The sequence below is a fragment of the Pteropus medius genome, unplaced genomic scaffold (genome assembly GCF_902729225.1).
Source record: "Pteropus medius unplaced genomic scaffold, Ma_sr-lr_union100, whole genome shotgun sequence".
Classification (NCBI taxonomy): domain Eukaryota; kingdom Metazoa; phylum Chordata; class Mammalia; order Chiroptera; family Pteropodidae; genus Pteropus; species Pteropus medius.
In genome coordinates, this window is record NW_024346667.1 from 492,957 (window position 1) to 506,155 (window position 13,199).

The 13,199-nt window shown below is 43.0% G+C and overlaps 1 long non-coding RNA gene across 3 annotated transcripts in view; it reads right to left on the reverse strand.

Moving 5' to 3' along the window:
- Positions 1-13,199, reverse strand: part of LOC120613212 (uncharacterized) — a 406,248-nt gene that overhangs the window by 342,904 nt on the left and 50,145 nt on the right. For all 3 annotated transcript variants that reach the window (XR_005655613.1, XR_005655614.1, XR_005655612.1), the window contains exon 5: positions 8,480-8,650. This is a non-coding gene — a long non-coding RNA (uncharacterized LOC120613212). The remainder of the gene's footprint in view (positions 1-8,479; positions 8,651-13,199) is intronic.

Here is a 13,199-nt window from a genome sequence, read left to right on the forward strand (position 1 = left end):
TACTGAAAATTGTACTGTTCCCCACAGCAGAATGAATGAGGTACAGAGCGACCCTCCTCGTTGTGTTAGAAACGCAAGGGTCACTCACAGAGCCCCTGGTTTACATTTTTCAATTAGGAGGTAATCAGTGTTCCATTATGAGTAAAAATTGTTGGAATGACCTTTTGGCTCTATATTTTAACCAGCAAGTCTTTGGGGAGGGCTCGTTTGAAAGCATGACAGGAGAACACGGCAACGTATACTGATGACAAATAAGAACCATTATCACACTTATTATCCGATAAATAATTTATTGTGATTTGCCATTAATCCATCTCAAGCCACCTCTTGGATAAAACATACCCCGAAGACTAACTTCTTCAGCTTTTCCCACATCGTGTCAAAAATTCGTGTCGGAAGAGCACAAAGAAAACACTTACCTGGAATATAAAGACCTGTCACTGATACTTGATCGTTTTAATCAGTGCGGATAAATGATGCCCCTTAGATAAACGGTGAATCAGTACTTCTCTCTCGGCTTAAAAAAAAACCTGTGAGAAGCCGTTTCGAGGAGGAACCACAGCTCAACACTTCAGAGCCTTATATTTTTAAACCTTGTTTTCCATTCTTGTTAAAAGCCATCCATCCACGCATTTTTCAGTCGATGTCTGCAGCATATTCCTAATTTCAGAGTGTACGGACTATTATAATAGGATAATTAAATTCTTTACAAGACTCCACAAATCCAGTTGGTAAGCATTGGTTGAATCTATAAAAATGATTCTTAATGTTGGAGATCAGTGACAAATGTGGTTTCTACTACTGCATTTCACCTGTTGGTAATTCCTATATATATTAATATATATAATTATTTTTAATTCTGGTGCCAGATAAGTAATGTAGACCTTTTGGACATAAAGATCACTTTCCCTAGTAACTTTATCTACTGATAATATTAATCTAATATTATCTGCTGATAATATTAATCTATTTTTTCTCTTTGTGCCCTCAAAACTGACCCATGGTGTCTCTTGTTCAAAGATGAGGTTTTAATTCCATTTATTCTCAATTTTGTAATTTTTGCCTTCTCAAAAGTAGACTTTTTAACTAAATTCATTTGATTTTTTATTATTTGCTTCTGATGTTAAACATGTATTCTTCGGTAGAATTTCTTTATCCCATGCTTTTTTCTCTTGACATATTTGGTCACTGCTTTGCTATTATTTACTTAGTCATCCTATCTATCAGCTTGAATCCATTTCTCAGGATTCCAGGAACATTTTTTAATCAACAGCACATTGATATTGGGCTGAAATCCATGTATAATTATCAGAAATTACAAACCGGAATCATCTGTTGTGGTCTCCCCTGCGACGGAACTGGATTAGGACAGACCTGAAGTCAAGGGTTCTCTCCTCTGCTTTCAGGTATCGAAAGACACTAAAATATTTTTTAAGGTCTGTCGAGAATGTGATTATACAACTGCTGAAGCAATTTGACATCCTCAGAGTCAGGAAATTCTTTCTCACAGCTATTCAAATTCCTCTGGCTGCATTAGAAGCCCATTTTAAATTTGATTTTGGGACTGACCGGGAGACTCACTGAATTCCTTTATTTACAGATGAAGGAACAGCAGAAAAGTAGACACCGTGCGCTTTATCGCCAGTGCATCCTCAGCAACGGATGGGGCGTTGGAGGTGGGGTGTTTTGATAGGCATCCTGACCCGCAGTCAGAAAGTCCTTTATCCACTCTCGTGAGATGAGCCAGGATCCACTTTGTAGATCCCCAACTGGAACAGCCCTGAAAGACCCCAGACTTGCATGCTTTACAGAGTAAAGCAACAGAGTCGAGAATTATGAGTGCTCTCCTGGCATTATAATTTTAAATAATGGGTAAATACTTATACTCAATTTAAAGACAAGGTTACTTTTCCTAATTTCTAATATATCATACATAAGCCACACAATCTCCCTTTGTGTGGAATCATAGAACTGTTTAAAGAAAGCTAAAAAGACCACGAAAAAGAATTCTTTGCAGCTTTCTCTTGTCTGACATGAGAAATAGATGTCACTAATGCAAACTGGGACAACTGAAGGTCTCGAGATAATGCAGCGTTCAGTATTTTAATGCCAACATCACGAGAATTCACGAAAGGGAAAATTTTTCTTTCTCCTATGTCTCTCTATTATACATATATGTGTGTCTGTCTCTATGTGTGTGGCTCAGACCACTCAAATATAGTACTGACGAAAAATAAATAAAAAAAGGAGTATTCTACTCCCTTCCAACCAAAATTAATGTGAGTTTCTTACAGGTATGGTCCTCTTTTTAAAAGATAATCCACTTTGAAAACTGATAATCCAACTCTCCCCATCTGGAAGCTCTCAGGGGAATCAGGTGGGTGGTGTTTGATTTATAAAGCTTAGCATAATGTTCATGGGCAGATCCTCCTGTTTAAAGCGATTCCAGAAAGAGCCCATCTGTGAAGATGCTTGCGATGGAACGTTCCAGCACTCTCTACCAAGCACAACAGAGCTCACATTTCAGAAAAGTCCAGATTGCCTACGGGCTGCCTAAGTTACCACCTGTGGTTTGGATCTAAGCAAACAGAAACCTAAAAGAGGAGACAAAATCAGCAGTAAACGTCTTAGGTGCCGGATCCACAAACACTGGCAGCCAAGGGAAACAACAGGGAAGGCCTCGAAGCGACCCAACCGAGAAGGGAATCATGATCTGCTTGGCATCGGGGAACCTGCTGGGATAAATCAAGTGACTGAAACGTCAGTAATGAAAACTGTGATCTGTGAAGAGAGAACGAAGACGTGGGGAAAGAAGGGCTTGCGCCATAGATCAAAAGGAGTTGGATTTGCGATGAAATACAGTCGGAGGATGAAGGAAGTAACAACGCTGATGCTTTGTGCGTTAAGGTAAGAGAAATACATGAAATAAAGGGAAATTCGCAGTGGGGGTCCTCTATGCACTACTCAATCAGGATGAACGCGCCGATAAATGATCATAGAGGGGAAAAAAACAGACAGCCATGTCCGCATAAATAAATCAAATGCAGCATGCAGTCGAAATCTTGGCAGAGATGTCTCACCACCCTCTGCTGCATCTTTCTCCCTCTTTTCTTCCTTCTGGCTCCCAAACAAGTATGGCCACGAGGACCTCTGTTTAATCTCTTGCCTTTGAATTAATGACGATATTCTTAGTTTCAGTCCTTTAAGTCCCTCAGGCAGATTTTGATCACTCCGGGATTTAAAGGCGCAGCATAAATAAACCAAACAGAAGTAAAATGCTAAATGACAAGATCACAAAACTCGGCGACTCTAGATTTCAATTACCGAGACATTTCTTAAGGGATAATAAAAAAGAGCAAAATGCAGGTCATCCGGGAATTTTGAGAGCTGTGTGCTATTAGTTGCTTGTTTCAGAAAGTGGAAAGGGCAGCGAGAGGTGAGTCAATTTGGGCCCACTCACGACACATAAGGAAGAAACAATCAGGAATCTCGAGGTGAAGGGCGCTTGGGAGCATGACCTGATTCCATTTGCTATGCTGAGAGGAGCCTTATTTGTGCAACTTCTCACAGATATACAAAGTAGGAAAAAGGTGAAGCCATAAGAGAGAATTCTGCCCTGAAAGTTAAAACTCACAAGGGAAAAATCTGTGAAGCAAAATTACACTGTGAAATGTCACTCTCTAAAGGGCTTAAACAAGAAGTGTGATAAATGTTATTACTCCGCAGTGCCATAAGGGTTTGAGGACTCAATCACTGCTCTGATTTTCCCCTTAAAGTGCAAGGAGGCAGTTATAGGAAAACAGACCCTGTTCCAAAGTGCTTTCAGGCTAAAGGCTGCAGGGAGAGAGGTAAAATGGGAAAACCACTAATACAGCCATCGAGCTCATAAATAACTTCGGATCATCACTACCTAGTTGCCCTCTTGGGCTTCAAGGCACCATAAGGTCAAGATAAGCAAAGAATGAATAAAGTTCAAGGTCAGAAAGGTCCAGAGAAAATCCACTCAAGAACCGAAGCAAAACCAGACTAAACCAATCTTTAAGACCGATTTTCTCAAAGAGCTCAGCAAAAACAGTTGCAAGAAACCCCCTAATGTCACTCCAAGATCAGGCGAGTGTGTCTAAGCCTGGAGAACAGCTGCACTTCTAATCTGGGATAGCGATAAAAGAATATCTAAGCAGCTAGAAATCAACACCCATGGGGATGGGCCCAGATATGCGATCCCGAAGACTTTTACAAAAGGCGTGCGCATGTGCATGGATAGCAAGATATAGTTATACCTATGTAGATATAGGCATAGATATAAGTATAGATGAGAGAGAGAGAGAGAGCGAGAGAGAGCGCGCGAGTGCTCAAGAGCATGCACGAGAGCGAGAGAGATTCCATGTCATGTCATCATGGACTCTCACTGCAGTGCAAGAGATTTTAATAAATCGAATGTGTCATTTTAAACATTTTTTTTCGCATTTCATCTCATCCCTTGAAATGTCAACATTATATACATAACGTATAATATAAGACTAGATCATCCAAGTTGCAGCCTTTCCAGACTGCAGCCAGCTAAGTGAAGTTCTCCACGAAAGACCCATAAATTAAGAGACGCATCTGAGGACTCTATGAAAGAAAAGAACAGAAAGGTTAAGAATCCGAGGGAGTTTGTTCCCCAAACTCCCTTTGTGTACTTGAACGACTAGCGGTGAACCCTTCATGTTCTCTCCCAGCGCACGAGGCCACTTCCGAGCTTATCAGGGAATCAAAGATACCAGCAGAAGCAAGATGGAAGACTCGGAGCTCAGGTTCCGGCTTCCCCAGCAGGGGTGCAAAGAGTTCGCCCTCATAGCCCTGAGCGACTGACAAGGGAAGGTGCAACGACATGCTAATTTTTTTTTTAAAAAAAAAAGACAAAGTTACAGAACAATATGTGCGTATGATGTCATTTCAGTTAAAACACACACGTTATAAGTGTATACATTTTATGAGCATAGAAAAAGATCTGAAACGATATACACAACTCTTTAAAGGTGTTTATTCGAGTGAAAGAATGGAGGGCTATTACTTTGACTTGATTCATTTCTGTGTTAATTTTTCTAATAATTGTGTCTTATTTTTATAACTTTAAAAAACAATTTTAATCTCAGAATTCAGCCTTGAGACTTTCTAGCTGTCTTTTACGGTTGCTTGTTAAAATAAACTAATATTTGTCCATTCAACTTCTGTGAAATCTCTTAGGGTCAAGAATTTATTTACCTTCTCTATGAAAGACAAAAAGACCGAGTTGATGCTCTATGTTAAGGAGACAAGAAACAGAACAACTATATACAGCACAGTCTAGATCTGGACCAAACAAAACTATTTTTTATATTGTTATATAACAGAGAACACGTTTAGACAATTGACAAAATTTAAATAAAGTCTACAGATTTAACAGTATTATCCATTTAATTTCTTGATTTCGATAACTGAACTGTAGGTAAGAAAACATCTTTAGAATACTCACTGAAGTATTTAAGCATAAAGGGGCATTTAACTTGTCTTCTATTCACTCTCAATTTGGTCAGGAAAAAACAGATATATAGATACAGATGTAGATATAGATATATGAAGAGAGAAAGCAAATATGGTAAAATGTTAACATTTGGGCAATCTGGTTGGAATTTACATACAAATTCTTTAAACTATTCCTACAACTTTTCTATAAACCTGAAATTATTTCAAAATAAAGTTTTTTTAAAAATCCAGGGGGAAGGAAGGAAAGAGAGAGATAGGGAGGGAGGGAGGAAGGACACCTGCCTTCTCTTCTACTCTTATTACAAAGGATGCTCTGGTCACCTGTTTTGTTTGTTTAGTTATTTTTATTTATTTATGTTGTTTGATCTTGCCCATGAAAGTTGACCTATCTTCAGGAGGAAAGGTGAGTTTTCACAAATATTTGAGACTACTTTAGCTAATAAACATCAAGATATTTCACAAGCAAATATCGATAGCACGTGTGATTAACTTGACTTACTAACAGGTCGGAAGATTTAAGGAGTTTGGAGAAAGGCAGAGTAAGTCAGTGGTAGGACTGGAAACAGAAGCCAAGTCTAGCAGCTCACTCGGTATGTTTTAAGGCAGAATCTCGTGATGCAGCAGCTATTCTACGGTGTGCATTGCCCCTGGGGCGCTCCAAGAGTTCATCACAGACAGAGGCCCAGAGTCCGCTGTGCGCCGCGACGCGTCCTATCACCCTGCACCCCATAAATCACAAGCAATAATATCTTCTCCATGAAAAGATAAGGGCTCTGTTTCTGTTTCCAGAACCATCGCTCTCTTTCCCTGCTTCACATGGCTCGTGTGATTCCGAAGATAGACTGCATTCAAAGAATGAAAAATAGAGGAGTCTGGATCCCGGTGCCTGTCTCCATCAATTCGGCAAGCAGCAGAACATTATCTGCCTTGTAAGTAGCTCCACTCCCTCTAACAAGATGAATTTCTTTCCTAAAACAGGTTCGTACTTAGGGCTTTGCCACCAGCAGTGTGAGCACCACTCTGAGGAAAAAAAATACATTGCTAAAAGAAGCCCAAATGTGAGCTTTAGAGAATGCTGGTAGGCCTCATCTTGGGAGAAAAAGAGATACAGAGCATTCGCAAATAACGGACCTTCGCGAAAAGCGATAAGGAAACAGTCTCCCAGGATCCTGACAGAAACAGAGAGGCGGGCAGAACTTCAGTCATCAACAAGCCAACAGTGGCTCCAGAGACTTTCTACAGCAGCATGCACGAGGACGAAAGCCTGTCCACTCAGAGCGAGGTCCGTGCACCAGCAGCTTCGGCTCCACCTGGGGGCCTGTGAGAAACACAGACTCTCAGGCTCTTTCGTGAATATGTTTAATCAGTATCTGCTTTTTAGCAAGATCCCCAGGACATTCTTTTGCACATTGGAGCTTGAGAAACGCTGAACCAGAGAAAATGGTACAACAGACAGCCCGAGCCTAGGAGGGCAGACGTAAAACATACGCGTGCGCACATAACACACTGCTCTGAGGCAAACAGGCCCAATAAAGAAGACCTTGTTCTAGTCTGAGCTGCCCGCACCCAGGCATTGGCACTCTGCCACTCCACCCCTGCACCGCACCCATTCACCCATCCCTCCGTGGGTCCCGAATCCATGACCTGCATCCACCTCAGCGAAGGGCAGACACTAAGCAGCCTCATGGCCCGTTGTCTTAGAAAGATGCTCGTATGATGTTTATCTCTCATTCCACTAATGTGATGAGTCATACTTACTGATTTGCAAATGTTGAACCATCCTTGCATCCCGGGGGTGGGCCCCACTTGACCGCAGTGTATGATCCTTTTGATGAGCTGTTGAATTTGGTTTGCTTGTATTTTGCTGAGAATTTTCCTATCATACTCATCAAGGACATTGGCCTGTAATTTCCTTTTTTTAAGAGTCTGACTATTCTATTTTTAACTGTCTAGGAGACTCAAGGAAATATCTTCCATTTATTAAGTCACTACTATGTGCCAGGCCCTATCTTAGGCACTATACACACATCAGTTCATTCAACGCTTGTAAGAACCCTGTAAATGTAAGATCATTAGCTATATTTATTAATTTAAAAACTGAGGCTTTGCCCCAAATCACAGCAAGAAAATGTTTGAGGTAGATCCCATTTGGGGCTCTGTTCTGTGTTCTTTCTCCTATACCACAACTACACAGAAACGATTAATTTTAATTTTCTTATTTCTTAAAGAAAAAAAAAGCCTATTCTATATGACTCCACTTCCAGAGGAAACTAGATTCTGTCCAAGGCGGCATAGCTGTTTCAGCAAGGCCAAATATTGTTCGAGAGTTATTATTGGAGAAGGGAAGGAAATTCAAGAAATGTGATGGAATCTCTGTCTGACGGCCTTCTAAGGGCCCCAGAGGTCAGGTCATCCAGGCCAAACCATGCATTTCCCTTAAAGCACTGGCTTGAATGGTGATATAAGGAGAAATTCACGTCGACAAGAAGCTCCACATTTCATTTAAACATTTCGCCCTCCAGTGGAGCCAGAGAAAGCTCCAATTCTTCCTTGGAAGCCACACAGAATAACCCCAAAGCCCTCCCTTCGACAGCCTCTCAAGAACTGAAGACAATAAACAGAACATACACCAAAGGAGAATTTCTCCTTTGCCATGAAACAGACGTGGTCTTTGATCTCTTCCTGATAGTACGTGATTTCCAATCCCTTTCCCATCCTGCTTCCTCCCCGGCGCACCTACTTTAAAGCGAGCACCTGTCACCCATCTCACAGTTAGGGCTGTGATGTTGCTAAGCCGAGTCTTTTCCTCCTTCTGGTTTCACTCCATCTCTCTCTTCCCAGTCTGATTCTTACCCCAGCCCCTCACACGCACACGGATCCCAACTGTCACCCATCTACTGAAGGGCAATGCCGCTGATAACGACACAAACACACTCACTCCCCAAAGTGTTTCACCCACCCACTCACCCACCTGCCTCCGAAGGCTCCTGTTTCGAAGTGGCAACGTGATCAATCAAGTCAGTTTCATGTTCTGCAGCTCACGCGGTACAGGAAAAAATTAATAGCGCTGACTGTTCTCACTGGAGAAGCAACTCAACTAGACAGCAGCCTGCACAACAGGCGTACTTCACTTTTAGTCACCCTGGAAGAAAGCGAGAAAAAAATTACATAGATTTAGATATATACGTATATACATATCTATATATCTATATATGTAGTAAAAAGCCATCTGCCAAAGGCCATAGGCTTATGCTCTACCAACCTAAGTAAAAACTGGGATTCCTCTTTTCACTAAGTGCTTAAGCATTTCACAGACACCAAAGGCAGTGAAGTCAGAAACACTTGATTTAGAGTCTAAACTCGGCCCCTGTGGTTTGCAGATTGGGACTTCCGAAGCAACTCAGTGTGGATGGATGCACTGCAAGGACAGGAAATGCCCCTCCACACCATCCATCATAGGCTCCCGGCAGCTCTGCTTCATTTCCTGCCCACCAGACGCAGGGAGTAAAGGCTGCACACTCTCTCTTCCTCCCGCTCAGCTTTCTCCTCCCTCTTCTTCTCCCCCTCTCCTCTTTCTCTCCCTCTGCCTGCCCAACCTACAACCTTGTTTCGACACAAGGCCTCTCCACTTCGAAACTACGTCCACCCCTCGCACAGGAAGAACCGCGAGGTGCCAAGACCTGGTCTGGTCAGCTTTCCACACCACCGCTAGGCCCTGCCTCTCTCCCTCACCGCTCTCAGAGGAAATGGCCTCTCTGGACTCCTTACATCTCTTCACCTAGACCTACTCAGACTTACTCATCCTTAAACATTTCTTTCCTCAGTTAGATGTCCCACCAGCAGCTTAATGTACATGAACACAGCTCAGAGTGATTTGGACTCTGGACCACAGAGACCCAGGGCATCCTTAGGGGTCAAGGGAGATGACCACGAATGGCCTCTGACCCCCTCACGTCTCTTGCTTTTACACATACAAATTCTATGTAGGATTCTTCTTTAATGAGAATACTCTTCCATTCAAAAGGAAAAAAAAAAGCAACATTACCACCAGGAGACATATTCCTTTCCTCACTTATCGCCCCAGGACCGTGAAACACACACAGAATGATGTGTGCCTTTTCCACCCGGCCATAAAAGAGAGAGAGCTAAGAAAATTCTTTATGTTTGGGTAGTAAAAAGCCACAAACAGGCAGAACATTCACTCCTTCGGCGTCTCCCAGTGCTTAGGTGACACAATAACAGAGAACTTGAGATCACCCAGTCCAGCTCTGCATTAGTCAGGAAAATGGAAACTCACAGAGGTTAATGGCTTGCATCATTAACTATGGAGCAAAATCTCTTCGCACGTTTTTTTACATGTAGTGGACCCTCAGTGTTGAAAGAACAAATGTTACATAATTAATTTGTTAATATATGCTCAGTTCATTCCAGAAAAGAATTCAGGTGGTTTTCTAAGAGATATAATACAAAGAAATGGTATTTAATAGGAGTGAAATAAGAATGAGCTAGATGTCTTGAACTCAAGCTTCAAAAATATGTTCTTTGCGCCTCAAGATTCTGAAAATTTACATTCGTTGCACTTTTCTTGGCTGTTCTAAATTTTGCGTGATGAACAATTTTCTACATAGAACTTTAAATAACTAGTGAGCAGCCCATGAGGACTTGCAGGCAAAGAGGCTTCTTGTGGGTAATATATTTAGGATTCTGCCTTGATTTTACCAGATCTTGCTCTTCTCTCAAGACCAGAGCCTTTCTGCTTGCATTTGCTTTAAGACAATAGCGTCCGCTTGTGATGAAGAGCAGGCCAGATAGCAGGCTGATGGGCAATGTAGGCGGGCACGCACGGGACCGCCTGACTCTTGGGCAGGCACCTTACCGGAGGCAGGTGCACAGTGCGCCCGGGGACCAGCAGCTGCAGGTCAACCGGAAACCGGTTAGAGGCGGAGCCTCAGGCCCCACCCCCTGACCCACCCAATCAGAACCTGCATTTTAACAAGATCTCCGAGTGATCTGAATGCCCCTTAAAGTTTGAGAAATAGTGATCCACAGCATCTTTACATTCCCATGTGCAGTTGTTCAAAAGGCAGCCATAAAATAGCTAAATAAAGCCTGATCCACAGTCACAACCACGAGAGGCAGTTTTTCAAGGGGAGAGAGATTTGGGCTTGGTTTTTGTTTGTTTGTTTTTGTTTTTAGAGGTTTTTGTCGTTGTCCTTGTTGCTTTTAAGTGGAAAAAATCAAGTGAAAGTCAAATGGGAAAAAGTGCTTTTTGAGCCAATTTGATTAGTCATACTTTGGCACACATTGACAGACATTCATCCCCGGGGGGGCATAATTGTCCTTGAGAAGTGACTTTATCGTAGAGAAAACTTTTGTTCCCAGAGGTGCAAGCTACACAGCATGGAATGGAATAGAAGTATGGGATTACCCAGTTCATCTCCTTGCTGTACGCAGCCAGACAAAGCAATCCAGGGAGCGCAGGCTATAAAAAACAGAGGTGCCTGGACTGTCCAGGTTCACTGCCGCTGCTGTTCTGATGAACTGGATCACAGCCAGACTCCCATACTCTTTTGCGCCTTTAGACACAGTGTGAGGGGAGCCTGCACCAGCAGACCTGAGAAGGGGAGGGGCAGGTGTAGGTGAGCCCTAGAGACAAGAGGTGACATTAGGCTCTGGCAGAGCTCCAGTTGCCCTGTCTGCAAAGCAGTTATCACGTGGAAGGCAGGGCGGCCGGCCAAAATACAGACACGGGGACCAACCGAAGGATAATTGCTATAAATTCCATACAGAGCACGAAGACAGAGATGTCAGCAAAACACATCGCCTGGCTGGGTAGCAGCACACACAGGACTGCAGGGTAGAGTCTAACAAGAAAAGGAAGATTTTTGAAAAGGCCAAATTTGTTCAAACCAGGTATGGCAGGCCAGCTGGAAGACATGTCAGTCAAGGACTAGCCTCTCTGCTCAGAGGTATTTCTGTCACATGTACATGACAGCTGCTCAAAACTAAATATAAGAAAAAATTATAGCTAGATGTCCTCCAGGGATGGGGTATGTTCTGATGGCAGCTGAGGAAGAGGGGAGACTAACCGGTACCTGTCTAGCCCCCCTCTGTGCCAGGCTCTCTCCAGATGCTATGAATGTAACTAACAGAAGTTGGCCGTAAGGGAACAGGGATCTCACCTGGGGATCACCCCCCACAAGGGGGTCTCACTGGATTTTAGGGATCCCTGAAGTTCCTGAGATTGTGTAAAAAGTTTTGCATGTATTTTTTTTTTTCTGGGAAAAGAAGAGACCATAACTTTCAACAGATTCTCAAACAGATCCACGACCCCCAAAAGTTTGATAAGCAGTTAGCTGAATGGACCACGAAGGATGAAGGAGCTAACATCGACTGAGTATTCTCTGGCAGGCCCTATACTTGGTGATATCATTTAATCCTCCTAAAAACATCAAGGTAAGTGGTTTTACCCCCATAAAGGAAAAGTAAGGTTAAAAAAAAAGAAGCCTAACCAGGTAAACAAACACACCCAGAAACTGTAAGACCAGGAACGTCATAACTCAGTCTATTCTAGTCTATTCTAAAAATCTACACTTTTTCTGATGCCACGCCTCCTGGGTGTTTTATTTAGGTGGAGGAAGGTGTAAAAATTAGTGGAGGAAGGCATCGTGAAAAGTCAAAGTGACGTTTTAGCTGGCACTTAAGAATGGGTTGAGATTGGGCGCCGAGAGGGAGAAGGAAGGGCATTTCGGGTGGTGAGAACGAAACGCTGAGAACATCACCTTCCCTCCTATTGGCTCAGGAGCTTCCTAAAGACTCGAGAGCCAGGCAACATTTGCAAGACTGAGCGCATCCAGGGGTTACACTTCTAGCCCATTTAGTTTTAAATTTCCTGTGGCCCAAATCCCAGTGCGAGCAGAGGATAACCGCTCCTATCAGAGACCTGACGAAAAAGCCTAGGGGCTGCTTAATGCCTGGTATTGATTCAAACAAGTGCATTTTGTTTATTTCTAATGCGTCTCGAGTGGAGAGCAGGTTTATGGCAGGTCGGGAGGAAGCCGAGAGCTTACCCGGGGCCACGGGAGCCCCAACAGCCGCACGCAGCCGGTCTGGAAGTGAAAGATCGTCCGTTCAGTGTGTGGGTTTAACGCATCTCATCTCCCAGGATGCTCCCCTCTCCATATAAATAATATCCAGAGATTAAAATATTCCGTGTGCACTGCAACGCACTTAATCAGGCTTTTAGACACACGTTGACTCTATGGCAGAATCCTGCTGCCTCCCGAAATGGAAAAGCCACTCGACAAGGGGAATATTAGCATGGAATCCCATGGAATTGAATCGTGGCTTTAAATCCAGTGATTAACAGATGGCACAGTCCCATCCCCGCACACTCGCTCCCTGCTCCTCACCCTCGGCAGACACGACGCGCACCCCCCGGACCATGCACATCAGCTGTGCTGTCTTCAGCCGTGGTGGTATTTTAGCACTCAAATACTCTTTTTTTATAGAGGAGCCATTTCACGAGCATCATTATTGCTGAGGTAATAACTCCAACCACATCTTCTCATTGGCTTGCAAACGAATTTCAGTGTATAACAGCCCAAACCTCTTCAGGCTCCCTGCGTGAGAATTCTAGAGATTTTATTTCCCATAAATAGAAGGCAAAGGAATATTGAAAGATAAAGGTA